The sequence below is a fragment of the Pongo pygmaeus genome, chromosome 1 (genome assembly GCF_028885625.2).
Source record: "Pongo pygmaeus isolate AG05252 chromosome 1, NHGRI_mPonPyg2-v2.0_pri, whole genome shotgun sequence".
Taxonomy (NCBI): Eukaryota; Metazoa; Chordata; class Mammalia; order Primates; family Hominidae; genus Pongo; species Pongo pygmaeus.
Genome location: NC_072373.2, coordinates 16657973 through 16672940, shown reverse-complemented (window position 1 = coordinate 16672940; position 14968 = coordinate 16657973). Strand labels below are relative to the sequence as shown.

The following is a 14968-nucleotide window of genomic DNA, read 5'->3' as shown; positions in this document are numbered from 1 at the left end:
CCCTTCTGGGCCAGCCCTTTAGGTGATGCACACCTGGGTGCCCCTTCCCCCTCAACAAGCCTCAGCGCAGATCGCTGAGAGCAATGCAGCGAGGCTGGGCCCTATGATGGCAGAAACAGATGGAAGGAACCTGAATCCACACACGTCAGGTGGCGGAGAGCAGCCTACCTGTCCGGACTTTAGGCTGTCACACTAGAAAGAAATCAGCTTTTCCACCGCCAGAGCATTCTGTAGAGTCTCTTAGAGCAAGCAGAGCTACCTTAACCAATACAGCCCTAAGGAAAAGTCTTCTCACCTTGATGCACATTCCATATGCAAAACAACCATTAACCCGGTACAGCTGATGAAAACATTTTAGTACTTTCATTTATGGCTGGAGAGGTTTAGCAACTCAGAACTTCAGTAGTAGAAGAAATAGAAAAGGAGGTGGTTAATTAAGTCTAGACTTTTATTTTTATGTCAACTATGTCTTCATTTTGCCAGCCAGTATCTCTTCAGCATAAGTGATTGAAAATCTGTATTTTTTCATGGCTAATTGATTAGTCACCTTCATATAGTATCATAAAACTGAACTCAGGAATTTTTTTTGTTTTAATAATTGTTGCATTTGAAATAATTGGAAATAATTTGAATTAATTAGAAATAATTCCTCAGTTTTGCAAAGATAAATAGATTTATTTTCATTCACCTAAAATTTTCTAAGTATCAGATACAAATAAACCAGTAATATGTCAGGATCCAACTCTTCAGAAGCAAAGTTGCTCAGCTCAATGCTGTGAGCTGGCCTGAGCCAGGCCTGCAGCAAGTGTCAGCCAACTAACAAAAGAAGCACCTAATCTCCAGAATGAATGGGTGGGATGTAAGATGAGATCCAGTGGGGAAACTGCCAAATCAGATAGGAAAATCACACCCCTGTAGGGAAAAGGAAAGTTGAGATGTGACTGAAGATAAATACATAAATATCTGACAGAAATTGCTCCTAAAATCATTTGACAAACGGATATGACCTCTGAAAAGGTCATGTGATCAAGATGAAGGTAAAGAAAACCCAGTGTGGTCATATAAAGTATACAACAAAGTAAAAATAAATAAATTATGCTGAATTTTGAAAGAAGCTTTATACACAGGAGTGCATACTGCATGATTCCATTTACATCAAGTACAAGAACATGCAAAACTTATCAATGGCCCTAAAAATAAAAGGAACAAAGGTTGCCTCAGATAAAGGTGGGAAACAAAAGAGTAAGTTGACCGGGCAGGGACATCAGAGAACTTTCGGAAGTGAAAGAAACATTTCACATCCTAATAGAAGTATGGGCCATATGGGTGTATGCATTTATCAAAACTCACAGAATGATACACTTAAGATTTGTGCATTTCACTCTATACCTTTTACTTCAAAAAATGTAAAAGTTTTTAACTCATTTACAATATACATGCTAAAGTGTTTAGTGATAAAGTGTAAACATGTGTGCAACTTACTCTGAAATGCATCAAAAAAATAAAATGGACTGATGGATGGGTAGAAGACAGAGAGACATGTATAAAGCAAATAAAGCCAGACCTAACAACTCTGGGATCCAGGAGGTGGGTACAGAGGTGTCCACTAAACCACACAATATTCTCAGCTTTTCTGTAAGATTGCAAATTTGCATGATAAAACGTTGGGAGAAAGTATATGGCAATTACACTGAGATTTATTGGTTTAAATAAATCGCAGAAGTTTAAAGCAGAACGCAAATCTTACCCAGCACTTACTGTTAGTTCATGAGACATAAGACAGGAAGTGGACTGAAGGAAGGGAGCATGGGCAGCAAACGAACAACACCCCAGAGACCTGGGGGCTGAAGGGATGCTCAGGCAAGGCAAGCTCTTTTTGTCCACAGACATCCTTCCTAATGTCGCCTCAGTTTAAAACTCTTGTGGCTGGGCGCGGTGGCTCACACCTGTAATCCCAGCACTTTAGGAGGCCAAGGCGGGTGGATCACAAGGTCAGGAGTTCGAGACCAGCCTGACCAACATGGTGAAACCCCGTCTCTACTAAAAATACAAAAATTAGCTGGGCGTGGTGGCGTGTGCCTGTAATCTCAGCTAATCAGGAGGCTGAGGCAGGAGAATCGCTTGAACCCAGGAGTCGGAGGTTGCAGTGAGCCAAGATTGCACCACTGCACTCCAGCCTGAGGGACAGAGCGAGACTCCATCTCAAAAAAAAAAAAAAAAACTCTTGTTACTCAGCATAATTTTAAAATAAATCACTTCAGTGTATCAATTATCAAGTTATATATTCCTAAGTATAAAGTCTCAAAACAAAACACATGACCTTGAGTTGCAAATATAATACTATGTGTATATTCTGTCAACTAACTGAAATGAATTCAGTAATTTTATACCAAAACATCATTTATATCTCTGTATATCCAAAATAATTTTTCCTTTAGTTTTATGACACAGTCTATAACCTTTAGTAAATTACAATGAGGAAAAAAAACATAATGACCATCTTACATGATAGACAAAGTAATTATCACCACTTTGAAAATACTGTCCGTCACTTCTCCTTAATGTTGCTTTTGTTAATAAAATCCATTTCTGGAGTTGCAAAACCTAAACCAGGCAAAAAGATGAGTTTGGATTTAAGCAGATCATTTTAATAGAGATAGTACTGTGATCAAAGGAACAACTGAGAGTGTTCTGTATGTATCTTCTGGTCTTGGAGAGGGCCTACAGTTTCCTGCACACAAGAGGCCCTCAACAAAAATTCAAATCCTAACTATTTTCCAAAGCTTAACTCAAGTTCTATCTTCCTTGAATGTTTTCCTAACTATGCAAACCCACCTTATTCTCAGCTAACCACACACTCTTTCATCTGAAAGAAGCTGTAGTGCCCATCTATCATATGGTCTCATTTACACAGGAATCTTTTTCTAATACACCTGACACATAGCCATCAACTCTGCCCAAGTTAGTTAGTTCATCATCTAAGAAGGCAGTTCATTCATCACCTAATAAGGTAGCCCATGCTACTACACAATAGCTCTAGTGATTAAATCATTCCCTCTGATAGTTCTGAATCAGTAATATAAGGAAGTTTAACTAGACAAACACTCAAAGTCCCTCTGAGGACTAAATTCTAAGTCAGTTAATTTGCTGACTCTGCCTGACAGCTACCCAGGACGGGATGGAAGGGATGGAAGGACAAGATCCCTGTCCTCAGGGATCTCACACCCTAGGGTGCCCCTGTTAACTTGGAAATCTTAGAATGCCAGCATTTAAAAAGACTTCAAGATGGCATGGCCCCACATCCTTATTTTAAAATTGGATTATAGTCACTGCCCCAGAAAGCTGAGAGAGTTAGACAAGGCCACGGAAGAACCCCTTATCCCACTTGTATCATCTGCAATAGCAAGATAGTCTACTCTACTCTTAAATGCTCCAAATAGATTTTTTTTTTTAAGATGGAGTCTTACTCTCTCACTAGGCTGGAGTGCAATGGCGCGATCTCAGCTCACTGCAACCTCCGCCTCCCGAATTCAAGCGTTTCTCCCGCCTCAGCCTCCTGAGTAGCTGGGATTACAGGCATGCATTGCCAAGCCTGGCTAATTTTTGTATTTTTAGTAGAGACGGGGTTTCACCATGTTGGTCAGGCTGGTCTTGAACTCCTGAACTCATGATCCGCCCACCTCAGCCTCCCAAAGTGCTGGGATTATAGGCATGAGCCACCACGCCTGGCCAGATTTTTTTAAATTATCATTTTTCTCTGTAGTTTTACCTGTTCCAAAAAGGAAGAAGGTAAAAGTTCACTTTTAAACACACTAATGCTTGCAGGGATGACAAGGAAAGCAAGTGCATATTGCCAGAACCCTGCTCCATGAAGGCAGGTGTCTCGATGTACACTTCTCTCCACCTTCCTCAACACCTCCCAGGGTGCTACAGCAAGGGAAGTACAGATGTGCTAAGCCTTTGCTATTGGAATAACAAAGAGCGTAGTAAGATGAAAGCAGTGTCTCTTGAAACTCTCCTAGGGCCTTGTTCTTCATTCCATGCACATATCCTGTGCCGACTCAACATCCCCTCTGCTCCACAGCTTATCTCAGAAAGAACTAAGTTACGGTGCCAAGCTAAGAGGATGAATTTAGAAAGCTCCACATAACCAGACGCACAGCGACAGCAGCCATCAGACATCACCCAGATTTAACTGCCCTAAAATTAGCAGTCAGAGCAAAGTAGTTACTGCAATGATTGCGTCAGAGCTATTCTGACTGGCGAACTGCCAGTTTTAAACAAATTGTCCTGCTTTCTCTACCAGGGAAACAATATTTTGGAACAGAGCCAGCTAAGCATTTCAGTGAATCTTCAAATTCTAGCTTCGCTACTAATGTTGTATAATTCAATGACAAGGTGAACAAAGTCTATATAGGCTACATCTGCAAGGGTGTTATTTTCTTTGTTGTAAGCACTTATTCTTTGGGTGAGTAAAGTACTGTGGATGAATCTTTTTAAATATTTAAATGCCTGAAATTTATTTAGGGATTCACATTCAACTGGCTTAAACAAAGATTATGCAAATCTAGCAAAGTATAAATGCAAAACAAAAATTGTTTTCCTCTTATATTTCTTTTAATCTTGGCAAAGACTCAGGGGCTAAAAAAAATGTTCTCTGCATGATCACAGAAGGACCCACTCACTTCCCAACAAAGAATATATAACCTGATTCAATCAGTAAAACTGCTACCTCACCACAAATTACAAAATTTCTAGTTAATAACAGACAATTCACTGGCTGAGAGAACACGGCAGTTTTTAGACCAGAACAATGAGCTCATTAACCCAACCCTCAGCCTCCACTTCCCCCTTTCAGTGACAGTGAGTCGGATAATTCCACCATTCTCATATGCATACACCTTCTTTAGTCCCTCCCTCTCTCCCTTCTTCCTTTCTGTCTTTTCATTCTTTCCTTTTATCATGATTTATTGAAACCTACCATACCTTACAAGTGAGCTGTAGAATAAAGAACACTATAGCTGGAACCAAGAGACATGGGTTTAAAATATAAGGACTCAGATTCAGAAAACCACACTTTCATTAAACCTTAGTTTCTGTATCTGTAAAAGGGAAAAAAATCCCACCAGCCTTATAAGGTTCTCGTTAAGTATACATGAGAGAACACAAATGAAAGTTCAAGCACGATAACATTTTACACTTGCCTTTAAGAATATCTCTCCCCAATTCTTTATTCTCTTCATAAATCAACAACATTAGTCTCCTTCACTTATTCTTGTCATTTAAAACATTTTATTTTTGTGTGTGTGTGAGAGGGTCTCACTCTGTCACACAGGTTGGGGTCCACTGGTACAATCAGCCCACTGTAACCTCAAACACCTGGGCTCAAGGGATCGGCCCTCCTCAGCCTCCCCAGTGGCTAGGTCGACAGGTGTGCACCACCACACTCAGCTCATTTTAAAATTTTTTGTAGAGATGAGGTCTTGCTTTGTAGTCCAGGCTAGTCTCAAACTCCTGGGCTCAAGCAATCCTTGCCTCAGCCTCCCAAAGTGCTGGGATTACAGGCATGAGCCACTATGCCCAACTTAAAACATTTTAAACGGGAAAAATGACCTATTATTCCAAACAAATGAGTTACAACGATCCTCAAATAAAATTGGTTGATAAATTGGATGCTTCTACTATCATGTACGCCTTGCTTACAGCACTTATCACAGCATACCTTATACACAAATATAAACAAATAGGAGTTAGAATGATATCCCTCTAATGTCATATTATAAGAACTAGCACTACGTTAAGATATTAAAGATAAAAGACTTTTACCATGTAAAATTAAGACTATGGCTACTGAGCACCTACCATATTTAAGGCATAAATAATATCCTCATGTACTGAGTCAACAAAAGATGCACTATACACTACTGATGGGGTTTTTAAACATCATGATTTCCTGTAGAAATGAACCCTGCTAATGGACTGAGAGCTAAAGGACTACAGACAGTACTACACAATTCAGAAATTGTTTCTTTTCAGTAAGCTTGATTAAGCCCCAGCCAGGGCTTTTAAGTCAACTGCAGCCTCATGGGATTCAAATAGGGCTATGCAGTCATCAGCACAGATGAGACTTTGAAACCTGGGAAAGGTGTAAATCATACTCTCTCATGAAAGGCGGCCACCTAAGGGTGCCCAGGCTCCCAGGAACCACACCCCTCTGAATGGGGCTATAAAATTCTTGATGTAACAGATGGAACACAGTCCCTCTTCAGAAACTTCCACATTTTTACCAGTTCCATATCAGAGTTCAATCACAGGTCATTTCAAATGACCCAGGAAAGGCATAAATGAGGTATAAACTGTTGTTCAAGATAGATCATGTACAATAGAAATAATGATTAGAACTTGCTCAACAGTATTTAGTTCAACAAAAGCCAAGATAAGGGAAGTTCTTTTATGTTCAACCCACAACTCCCAATCATTTCTTTAACAAATATTTGTTTACCGTGAGCCTATTATGTGGCAAAAACCACCTAAGTGCAGGGAATACAGCAGTAAACTAGAAATGTCCCTGCCTGTTTGCTGTTAATGTTCCATTACTAAAATGGCACAGGAGGATAGGTGGGGGTGGATGGTGCTCGTTTAGCTGGAAGCTACTGGAGATACAAGAGCAGGGCTCCCTGCTGTCTCTCCTCATTCATTCCCAACCCACTAATGGCTGGGAAGCTACGCATTCCTTGAACTACGGGTGCCTGTGTGCTACAGTTCTAGCCAACCACATACAGACAGAGCTAGGCTATCAATCTGAACTTTTAACATACCCTGATCCTGGGAATGGTTTTGTCTGAGTGTGAAAGTATGATGCTTCTTAAACAGCTGAGTTCAGGCCAGGCACAGTGGCTCACGCCTGTAATCCCAGCACTCTGGGAGGCTGAGGCGGGCAGATCACGAGGTCAGGAGATCGAGACCATCCTGGCTAACATGGTGAAACCCCGTCTCTACTAAAAATACAAAAAAAAATTAGCTAGGCATGGTGGCAGGCACCTGTAGTCCCAGCTTCTTGGGAGGCTGAGGCAGGAGAATGGCATGAACCCAGAAGGCGGAGCTTGCAGTGAGCCAAGATCGCGCCACTGCACTCCAGCCTGGGTGACAGTGCGAGACTCCGTCTCAAAACACAAAACAAAACAAAACAAAAAAACAGCGGAGTTCAACTAGAAACTTTCTAAGGAGAATAGCATCACCATTACATTAACCTCCTACCCCTCAATAAATGAAACCTCAAACCAAGACCCACAAGCAATTCTGTAAGAAAACAGGCCAAAGTCAGAAATGTCTTCGGGAAAAAGAATACATACACAGTAAATATAAGGCCCATCAAGAGTGGAGTTTGTCTTCAGCTTGCCTCACAAGACCCTACAGGCTCCCTAGAAATTCCATTTCTCAACTGCTATAAACCCTAACCAGTGATAGTACAACAGTGGTCTCTAAACAGGGGCCACACATTTCAAAGATACAAACGCCCTTGAGATGCAGAGAAAATACTTCTACATCTATTTATTTTTAATATTAATCTCCTTAAAATGTACATTTGTTTTATAATGTCAATAATATCTTAGCACAGTAAAGTATATGTTTATACATACAGATATATTATACATATACACACACACAAACGTGCATGCAGATATGTATATATGTATATGCATACATACATGAACACTTAGACAACTGTGTACAGATGGGATGAACGTTGAAAAAAGTTTGAGAACCTTGAGAACCTACTAAAAAGAAACCACTGTTTTTTGCATTAGGCCATTTAAACACCTGAAACAGGTAGCATTGCCCTGTACAAAGAATCAAAACTATAATTCCTAAAATTATTTATTAGAAACTTCAATACAGAGAGGACAGTATCCCAAAGCTATTCCTCAACAATGTGAATACCCACTGTTCAACAAGGAACCAAATGTGTTATCAAAACCACCTCCAGAAGACAGTGAAAGTAGTTATGCTGACTTCACAGGACACTATGCCTTAAGCATTAATCAGAACTTTCTTTTAAAACTCCACACAATAGTTGATCTCAGCATACATAATCTTTTATTCACCCAAGAATTCTTACTTTCCACAGTAACAATTTTTAACACTGGCTCTTTACCTAGATATTTTTACTTAAGAGTTTGAATATACTACCAGATAGCCTACTTCGGACTGTTCTGATTTCTTGAGCAACTCAACTAAATGGGGATATTTCTCAGCAGATTAAGCAAATATGCAGAAGTGAAAAATATGGAGTAATCTAATGGGCAGAGTTCAAGACACCCCTTCTGGCTAAATGTTTATTAGTAAAATAGGAAGAGAAGTATATCAACCAATTAAAACAAAACCGGAAGAGACTGTGGTGTTCTTCCCTACTATCTGAAAGCAATTCAACACAAGAGAATACCAAACCAAAAAACAAGCTGAAGAAAGTCCAACAAGATTCTGATTTTTCCTACAAGCACTGCAGTTCCTAAGGCCTCCAGAGGTCACAGATCACAGCGTGACCCTAGTGTCTCAATCTAGTCAGTCATTCAACAAATTTTCTTAATCATATGTAGAAGAGAGTCCTCGTTACTAGGGACACACTGAAAATGAACTCATTATTACTCAGCATAACTTGGTCAGTAGAACCAGCAAAGGAGGTTTGACACCCTTTTTCAGGATATCCATGTGGAAAGGTGGAGATATATGGGCTAGTTATATGATATTAAGAGCATTAGTAGTTAACTGTAACTGAGAGTGTAACTCCTTGTAAGCCTCGAGGGAAGCTTCCAGAGACACACTTGGTGCTGTTCAGCCAGTTTAACAATTTCATCACTGGCTTAAGCAAAAATATAAAAGAGTCTGATCTAATAATGTACAGACAGCATTTCTTTGGGAGGACAGGTGAAGGTGCCAAATAATATAATCAAATTCCAAAAAGCATGATGGAAAGAATCAGCTAAAATAAAGCAAAACCACAGCGCAATAGGTTTTGCAGTGACATCAGCACAAGATGGAAAGACGAGGTTCAATGGCAGCATGTGATTAACGGCTCGGGGGGTTTTAGTGAAAAGGAAACTCATTGAGTCTGGCCACCGGAAAAGTGAACGCAAACTTGGACTACATCAGTGCAAGCAACATGCAACCTATGACAGGACACTCCTGCTCTACTCTACATGGGTCATGTTCACGGGTCACGTTACACCAGGAGCCCAACTCTGACAGAGACTGAAGGATTTGTTCTGTAGACCAAGGCAGTAGAATTTGAATAAACAAGCAGAATCAGATTTCAATTCTATAGGCCAAAAAAACTTTCTAGTACTCAAAACCATTAAAAGGTGGAGATCACCACCCGTTACTTGCAATGTTCAGGTATTACTGGAAGACCACTTATAGAGATTATATAAAAGGATTCAAATATCAAAGAAGGGTTAGTTGAGCTACTCAGTGATTTCCAAACCCTGGTACTTAGTGAAGTTTTCATTGACCCACGCAAAAGAAAAAAGTGTCTGTGTGGGGATAGCTATAAATCCACGAGTGTGGTAATTTTAACACAGCTCCTCTCTGGATAGGAAGAACTCTCCTTTAAGTCTGACAGCATACATATTCTTCCCCCTTTCCCCACCTTTTCTCTTTTTTGGTACATCAAACAGATTTTGACGAAATGCATTGACAATAGGTAGTAACTGCTGTTGTCAATTTTAAACACACTTACGTAGCAACATTAAATGCTGACATATCTAACAATCCCTAATATTTGCTTGTTTTTTTCATTTTACAGGTAGATGAAAACAAAAGATATAGGAATAACATGATGAGGCAGTCTTTAAGGTCCTTTCTGGTCCAAAGGTGCTATGACAACTAGACTCGACTTGCTGCATATTTTCTTCCTTCCTACCACCCAACTTGGCTATCTAGTACTGGGGGGGGAAGAACGAACCAAGGAATTGGGTTGCACTAAATATGAAATCTCTCAAGAAGCAGAACCTCAACAGTGAGTCAAGATCTGGCTCCCTTCTACAACTGCTGTTCTTTGGAACCAAAGTTTATGAATCAAGTTCAGAAAGGATCAAAATAATCTATGTCTAAAGTTGGGAGGCTGTTAAATTCCTACCATATTGTTATCACTCTTTTAAAAGGAGTCACAGCTAAATGCAATTGGAACAGAAAAAGCAATTTCTGAATCATTGATTTCAAGGTAAATCAAGTAACTATGACCCTCATGCAAAACATTCACATACAAACTTACTATAGGCCAAGGCGAAGAAATGACATAATCATGAAAAATATAAACATCCCAGTCAGACAGGCATTTTCATTACTCTAATGCATTCGTTTTAAACCTTAAAGAAACCCCAAATTTTGGTGCTGAAAGGGATCACGAAAATACTTTCATCCAAATTCATTTGTGACAGGTGGTAGAGGCAGGAAGCTCAAGGTTCCTGTCTGTGCCTAAAGCTTTTTCCACTCTCACTCTGCAAATGAATTAGGCACCTTAACAGAAGTAGAAAACCTAGAACATGGTTCACTCTTCTCTAGGACTGTACTTTGTATTTCACTGAAGTTCAAAACAGAAAAAACAAAACAAAACAGCTTTTCAATTAACAATACCCCAGTCTAAATTTTCTTCAAATTCAGTATGTCTTTAAAAGGATTTGTAATCCTAAACTACCACCATAAATTGATCAGAAGTTCAAAAACTCAATGCCTTCCTCAATCTCAAAAAATAACCCCTGCATTTACCAATTATGGTTGGGGGCAAGGGGCTGTATCCACATAAACACATAGTTCTTTGCAAAGTATGCGGGAAACACAATCCCTTTAAACTAGTTTTGATGCCCAAACACAGTGCTTTTAAACCAGTTTCAATTACCAAAACAACTGGTTTTTCAGGGTAGCTAGTATTTCCTTACTTTCAGAAATAGACTGCTAATTTCAAAATAATAACCCGCTTCCCCTTTGCCTCAGGTAAAAAGATCCCCAAGGTGGACAAGTGTTTACTAAGCTCAGGTATCAAGAAACCCTTCAAACCACCATCCCAGTCTTGGGGGGTGGGGGGGAGAAAAAAAAAAAACCTTCCAAATCCATATTACACAGCTTTAACTACAGTAAGCATCACAGAAGCCAAATCATGATCTGATAATTCCCCTATTAGACTAAAAGTTACATTCCATACAATTAAAGCTCTTTGAGAAAATCTATGATTTAAAAACATAAAAAGCATTTAATGAAAAACATATACTTAAAGCAACTGGGTAAAATCTGTGGCCCATACTAAAAGCCAGAAGCTCCACCCCCATACCTGTGATCTAGGGCTTGCTTTATTTTCCGGATCAAGTGCTTACACTGCTTCTTATCCAAGTTCATTTCACCCCATCTATAGGTAGAATGTGGGTACTGATAAAAGCTGTTTCTGATTTCATTTCCTACTTCCCAGATGTTTGCTCTGTAGTTTTTCTTCTTTTTCCTTCAGCTATTTATGAATACACTCTAATTTAGAACAAATTCAATATGTCTTATTTTAAAATGGGCAAGGCACACAATAAATGAGCGCTATAAAGATAATTTCAAGATATTTATCCAGCGTATAAATAAGTTTGCCTACCTAGGCAAGATTTGGACAGGCTGCCATGATCTTGCTTTAGAATAAAAGTGCTTAAAAACATAACTGGGAGCCTGCTGCTGCTGCTGCTGCTGCTGTTACTGCTGAAACTACGGGCTATTGTGCTTGTCATAAAAGGGCTTGTGCTTAGAAATGAAAAAATCAAATATCCTCTGGGGAGAAGATGTCCCTAACACAATCCCTGGTATGAATCATGCAGATACTTTAACTGAATCTCTTCCCAAAATGGATCAATGGAATCTTTTAGGAAGAATCAATGTGATTTATACCCAAAACTTAAGAAAGATTGCATTTTCTCATGAATAATACTCTCTTATAACTCTGAATCAAGCAGTCAAATTCAATCAAGCGGTAAATACCTTTCAACTGGAAATATTGTCTAAACAGGATGACAAAACTAACAGAACTCTGAATTCTTTAAGTAAGTCCAAACATGAAACAGGCATTCTTAAATGATGTAACTAAATACAGTAACCAAGTTGTCTCTTGAAATTCAACTTTAGGAATGCCAAAAATAATAGGCCACCTCTCAATATCCGCAAAAATATCGGTATGTGTAGGTTTTCTAGGAAAGTAATAAAAAGCAACAGTTTGGGAGATCTTTTTCCTTCAATTACTAATTGTAACACTAGAAAAACTACAACCTAGGCTGCACACAAACGCAACTCAAATGGGCAGTTTACTAAATGTCTGTCATAAGAAAGCCATCTAGTGTTAACGTTTAGAATGGAGACGGCAGACAAAAGAGGCAAAGAAAAGAAAAATCTGTGCGACTATTTTGAACTTACTGAGCAAAGCCATGAGAATCACCAAGATTCTTTGAGGCTTTTTTTCCTTGTTTTTTGAAAAAAAGCCATTCTTGTCAAAACCCAGTCTCAATTTAACCAAAATCCAAAATGTCTACAATTTTATTTTGACCAAAATCATGTTTTGGTGAGCACAATTCCGTGACCAACGCACTTGATTTTTTCCAATACTCAGGCCAGAGTCATCTTGGGCTGAATTAATTTAACTCAAGCAGGTTAATGATGACAAATATCTCCCAGAGGGGTAATGCCAAGTTGTTCTCCTTTCCGAGAAGCCTCGGCTCTCTCTTGCAGATGATGAGCCGAAATTGATTCTTTGGGTTTGCCGCACGGCTGAAAATGAATCTGTAGGTGTTCCTGGGGATATTCCCAGGACGTGGGCAAACTACCCTCACTGACACGGGAAGACCCGGAGAGGCCCAGGAGCTGGCAAAGTGGGAAGAAAGGTCGCAGTGAGTAAGAAGGGCGCTCGCGAGAGGCTCACGGTCTTACAAAGAGGAATCCGTCCCGGTGAGGGCGCGCGCTCCGGGCGCACCCCTTCTAGAAGGGGAATTAGCCCTGCAGCAAGTTCGGCGTCAGCCGGCCAGGCGCGCCGGGGAAGCTGCGTCGGGCAACCGCGAGCCCTTCCAGAGAGCGTTAGTCAAAGCGGAGTTCTGGGCACCTGGAGGAGATCCTCCTCAGTGCCTGTGTCGCCGAGACCGGAATAACCTTTCAGCCGATCGATAACTTGGAGAGAAGAGGCGGCGGCGGCTCCTCTTCCAGCCGGGGCCCGGGAGCGCGGGGCGCATCTGCGCCTACAAGCCGGACCCTGCGCCGCGCCCCTCGCACCTCCGCGCCCCTCGCACCTTCGCGCCCCTCGCACCCCCGCGCCCCTCGCACCCCTCGCCGCCGTCAGCCCCCCAAAGCGCCCCAAAGGGCATCCCCTTCCCCTTCGGGACAGTCCCCGCCTGGCCGCAGCCATCCCAAACTGACCCTCGCCACGCTGCCCGTCCGATTTGCCGACACGAACCTTCGCAACGCCGTCCGCCGGGACCTGCTACAGCCTGTGCGCGCCGGGCGGCGCGTACCCGGGCTGCCGCCTCGCCGCCCGCCGCTGCCCCGGGCTGCCCATCGGCCCGGACTCCCCCCGCGCCGGGCTCCGGCGGAGGCGGCCCGGACCCGCCGGCTGCGGCTGGAGCTCTCGGCCTGCGCTCGGGCGGCCGGCGGGGGCGCGGTGCTCCTCCTCCGTCCTCCTCCTCCTCTCGCTCCGCCGGCTCCTCCCGGGATCCCAGTCTGCCGCGCCGGCTCCCGATGCCACCGCCCGCACGCCCAGCGGCACCGCCCCCCGCCCGCTCTGCGGGCTCCCATTGGCCGCCGCTTGCAGGCCCCCTCGGCCCCGCCCCACGATTGGGCGCAGGCACCGTCAGTCTCAGCGCCCGCCGGGCTCTGGGCGCAGCCGGTGCGCTGTTCCCAGGCCCCGCAGCGCGCTGGAGCTGCGCGTCCAGGAGGGGCCCGGACGCCCTTCTTGTGGAGGGGGCTGCGGGGCGCAGCATGAGCGGCGCTGGGCGAGCTCGAGGGCCGGGCAGCCTACCTGGACCCTGGCTTCTAGAGAGCCGTCGCCGTCCTTGTCGGGACTCGCTTTCGCCCCTCTGAGGAATAAGTTAAAAACCGCGAGTCTGGTTCTGAGCCGCCCCCTGGCGCAGGCGCGACCCCACCCGGCCCTCCCATCTCCCAACTTGGGACAGACGCGGCGGCCAGGCGGTCGGATCCGTGATCCTCGGCCGCTGGGGCTACATACACAGCCCAGGACGCCACAGAATCGCCGAGGCCCCGCGAACGCCCGAACGGCCGCAAGTCGAAGTGCTCCCATCTGAAGAAGACAGCGCGAGGAAGCGAGACCCTGCTATGTGCCGGCCCCCGGAGGGCGCCCCGGACCCTGTGGGTCGGAGGGTGGGGAAGCACAGAGAAACACGCAGGCAGTAAAACGTTAGGAGGACAGGGGGTGCCAGCGTGCAGGAAATGCTGCTAAGAAACCTTTAGGAGCCGGGAGAAAACGGAGAGACCAGCAGTTCCAGGCACCCGCATCCCAGCGCGGTCCGCTCACCCCTTCCTCCCTGCCCTCCAGGCAGCGCTCAGCCCACGGTAGAAATGTCTTGGATCTTTTTTCCGACGAGGAAGAATTGAACTTTTTATACCCAACTTTCTTAGAAATGTTGACTCACCTGTGAGGAAGCATTATTTGAAACTATTATTGTAAATTGCTTGACATTTGAATTAGATGCGGAAAGATTAAAGGGTCTCAGAAGAATCTTTTAAGCTGGACTGGAATTGACTCTGCCTAAATGAACAGCAACAGTCATCTATACGCAGGAATAATAAAGCAGGTGGAGGCAGCCTCTAACTTACCTTCCAGCCACACCGTAGAATTTCCTGAGCAGGCTTTTTTGTTAGAGTTTTGAGCTGGGTTCCCTGAGACTGGATTGGGGCTTTCAGTTCCTCCCCTTCTAGAGTCAGACTTCTTCCTGAAGAAAAAATGTTA

General features: G+C 43.1%; 1 protein-coding gene across 10 annotated transcripts in view; it reads right to left on the bottom strand.

The window, feature by feature from the left end:
* SIPA1L2 (signal induced proliferation associated 1 like 2) overlaps positions 1-14310 on the bottom strand; it is a 236308-nt gene extending 221998 nt beyond the window's left edge. For 6 of the 10 annotated variants that reach the window (XM_063671101.1, XM_063671097.1, XM_054483197.2 and 3 more), the window contains exon 1: positions 13460-13691. The gene's annotated coding sequence lies outside the window, so the exon portion shown is untranslated. Of the gene's footprint in view, positions 1-13422; positions 13693-14020 lie in introns of those variants that run through there. The other 4 variants (XM_054483216.2, XM_063671127.1, XM_054483235.2 and 1 more) reach the window with 4 other exon arrangements.
* Positions 14311-14968: the final 658 nt, after the last annotated feature.